General features: G+C 41.5%; 1 pseudogene; it reads left to right on the plus strand.

Annotated features, from left to right (window-relative positions):
• Window positions 1-511: 511 nt before the first annotated feature.
• On the plus strand, window positions 512-2,543 carry LOC149830416 (pentatricopeptide repeat-containing protein At2g03880, mitochondrial-like; annotated as a pseudogene).
• The last annotated feature ends 1,603 nt before the right edge of the window (window positions 2,544-4,146 follow it).

The following is a 4,146-nucleotide window of genomic DNA, read 5'->3' on the forward strand; positions in this document are numbered from 1 at the left end:
CTGTCCGTCTGACCTGAATACTTAATCAGACTTAGGACTTAGCCCAACAGCTTGTTCTATCAGACCAGATTCGGTAATAATTGGTCTATTCCGATCCAGAGCACGCCAACCGAACCCTGATACTATCAACCTAGAGTCATCAAGCAACCTTTTGCAAGGGAAGATCAGGTGCAAAAGTAACCGAACGCTCTTAGTGCTGCTGCACCTGATCACCCTCCATCTTTGCGTCTTCAGGGAACGGACGGTGATCAGGTGCAGCAGCACACTAAAAATGTGCAATCACATTGTACGTGATCCTCCCTCACCTCTGATCGTGACCCAACTAGACCCAGTAGTCCAATACCCAGACAAGCATTAGGTGAGCAAAAGGGAGGACTAAACCGAGTGGCTTGGCCGTGATGCGACACTGGGTTCGTGTCCTTGTGAGTTCTCTGTGCTTCTGTCGATGAAATCCTTCATGAAAGCCGTTCCGATCATAAGAAGGAATTGTTCGGATTTGACTTACGATTTCAACAGGTTTTGCTACGAGAGAAACCTCGAGAAAGCGATCGCCACGATGAATTTGCTGGAGGAAAGTGGCGTTCATGCTCACTACCTCACCTACACGGAGCTCATCAAGTGTTGCATCGGCAGTGGAGCAGCTTCGCATGGCAAACTCGTTCACCATCACCTTTCCTCAAATGGGTATCGTCCTAATACGTTTCTGCTCAACAATCTCCTCAATATGTACGTAAAATTCAACTGTTTATCCGATGCGCGCAAAGTGTTTGATGAAATGTCTCAAAGAAACGTTGCTTCCTGGACGACCATGATATCTTCTTATGCTGGTCATGGTTTTGATCATGAAGCGCTGAAACTCTTAGTCCTGATGTATAGAGAAGGAACAAGACCAAACATGTTCACGTTTTCTTCTGTTCTTAGAGCTTGTCAAGACTTTAGAACTCTGCGGCAGTTGCACTGCCGTATACTAGATAGTGGGTTGGAATCAGATGTCTTTGTTCGAAGTACTTTGATCGATACTTATGTTAAATGGGATAGCTTGAGCGATGCATTTGGTGTTTTCAACGAAATGGTTACAGGGGATTTGGTTGTATGGAATTCAATCGTTGGAGCCGTTGCTCATAATGGCGATGGCGAAGAAGCTGTTGATCTTTTTAAGCAGATGAAACGTACAGGTTTCATGTCGAATCAGGCTACTTTAACCAGTATCTTTAGAGCTTGTACTAGCTTAGTGCTGTTAGAGGTAGGCAGGCAGGTGCATGCGCACGTTGTCAAGTCCGAAAAGGATCTAATCGTGAGCAATGCACTTCTGGACATGTACTGCAAGTATGGGAGTCTTGAAGAAGCAAATGCTGCATTTACAAGGATGACCACCAAGGACGTGATTTCTTGGAGTACGATGATCGTTGGTATGGCTCAAAATGGTTTTAGCAAGGAGGCTTTGCATCTTTTTGAGTTGATGCTGAAATCAGGGATGAAACCCAACTATATTACCATTGCTGGGATTCTATTTGCCTGCAGTCATGCTGGTCTGGTTGATGAAGGATGGCATTACTATAGATAGATGATCAGGCTTTATGGGATAGAACCTGGAATAGAGCATTATGGTTGTATGGTTGATCTTCTTGGACATGCTGGGAAGCTTGATGAAGCAATCAAGTTCATTCACGAAACATCATGTGAAACTGATGCTGTTATCTGGAGAGCGCTTCTTGGAGCGTGCAGGGTCCATGGAAACGTCAAGCTTGCAGGTTATGTTGCGAATCACATTCTTTAACTGCAACCTGATGATGAACTTACATACTCTTGTCAAATATTTATGCTGCTTCTTTCAATTGGGATGATGTTTCTCAAGTCCGGAAATCCATGACAGACAGAGGGGTGAGAAAAGAGCCTGGATGCAGTTGGATGGAAGTTGACAAAAAATGCATGCATTCTCTTTAGATGATAAATCGCATCCACAGATGGAAGCTATCAACAGTGAGATCAACAGGTTGATTCAGAGAATAAGCAGCATAGGTTACCTTCCTCACACAAATTTTGTGCTGCATGATATTGAACATGAACACAAAGAAGATTCACTCCGATATCATAGTGAGAAATTGGCAGCTGCTTTTGGGATGATTAGCACTATTAAGGAGAAACCCATTAGGATCACGAAGAACCTTAGGATCTGTGGTGATCTATGTCACATGGGTGCGGGGGTGCAGCAAAAATATATAAATAAATAAATAAATAAATAAATAAATATATATATATATATATTTATATATAAAGTCCAAAAGTTGGACACAAATGACCTTGGGTGCGTTGACCGCACCCAGGGTCAAGTTGACCACACTGGGTGCCGCACCCGCACGCACACCCACGTGGCACGACCCAGATGCGGCACCTAGTTGGCCGAGTCCCTGTGACATAGGTGGTGATTGTCACAATTTTGTTAAACTTATCACAAAGAGTGAATACATGATTATTGTAGTAAGAGATGCCATTAGTTTCCATTATTTCAAAGATGGGCTTGCTCCTGTGGGGGTTATTGGTAACAATGTGGACTAAGACACTTTCGCTAATTTTCTTATTAGCAACATAATGTGGGGATTGCCAAAATCTTAAAGACCCTTAAGGTCTCTAGAATCATTGTATTATGTAATTCACATTTTGTGTGCTAAATTCAGTGCAGAAACTGGCAACATACGAATCACTAGAATTATGGCATTTTTGAGCCATATGGTCGGTCCAGGAATCTATCAAGGATGCTCTGAAACCAGAATTTGGAAGTGTTGGGTTTTCCTCCTTTGTGGGATCCATTGGTTCGATGCGCATTTAGTATCGCTGCAGAATTTCAAGCACGACGCCTGATCTTCTTGAGGACGATTTTCGTATTCGCTGGATAGCGATTTGTAGAAGTCCTCTCAGTTGAATGACGATTTAGCTGTTCAGAGTTTGAGGATCAGCGATTTATCGATAACGATTTGGCGAAAAGTACTTTAACCTGAATAGCTATTTGCAGTACTCGTTGGATAGCGATTTGCAGTATCGCTGCATAGCGATTTATAGTAGTCGCTAGATAACGATTTGTAGTAGTCGCTGGATAGCGATTTGTGGCTTCAGGTGAATAATGATTTGTGCTAATGCGCTTAAGGTGCATTGTAAGTTGTGTAAGACATTTAGTCTTCCACATTAAATGTGGGTCTTGTTCTTTATTTAAGGGATGGATGAGAGAGCAAAATAAGAAGCAGAAGAGAGCAAAAAAGTGTGAGAAACTATTTTAGGGCACTGAAAGGGTGTGGAGTGAACAAAAAGCAAGAAGTGTCGCTACACTTCTTTCAGGACAACTTCATCAAGCTAGTTCTTCAGATCATTCATTCTTTGTTCCTCAGTAAGGTATATCCTCTTGTTCATTTCGTTACACCTTGTATGTTTGTAAGGCTTATGCCTTTTGGTCACTCTGTAATCTTTGTTTGAAGAAAGTGAAAGTTGATGACCTATTGGTCATCATGGACATACCTCAGTTGAGAGAAAACCACGTAAATCGTTGTGTGCTATTTTGTTTCTGTTGTTGGTTTATTTTGGTTTTATTCCTTCCACTATCATTGTTTTATTGTTTCTATCGATTCACACTTGTGGGGAGACCTGATACGTCTGTTATAACCTCAACATCTGATATCAGAGCTTTGGTTTTTAGTCTCAGTTCATCATATATTTGTGTGTGAGTCATGGAGAACAACGTCGGTCACATGATCTGTTTAAATGGCACAAACTGGATGGCATGGAAAACAAAAATGGAAGACCTTTTGGTTTGTAAAGATCTAGATGGACCTATAAAGGGTGATAGCAGCAAACCAGAAGAGATGAAAGATGACAAATGGAGAGAGCTAGACCAAAAGGTTGTCGGTTTTATTCGGCAATGGATAAATGATAGTGTCTTTCATCATGTATCCATAGAAACTTCGGCGCATTGTCTTTGGACTAAACTGAAAAGTCTTTATGATAGAAAGATGGTAGTGAATAAGGCCTTTCTATTTCAAAAGCTTGTGAACCTCAAATACAAAGAGGGCAGCTCTATTGCAGAGCATTTAAATGAGATCAAAAGCATTGTAAATCAGTTGACTATAATGAAAATTACTTTTGATGATGAGTTGCAAG

The sequence above is a fragment of the Nuphar pumila genome, chromosome 8, assembly GCF_984573655.1.
Source record: "Nuphar pumila chromosome 8, dmNupPumi1.hap1.1, whole genome shotgun sequence".
NCBI classification, from domain to species: domain Eukaryota; kingdom Viridiplantae; phylum Streptophyta; class Magnoliopsida; order Nymphaeales; family Nymphaeaceae; genus Nuphar; species Nuphar pumila.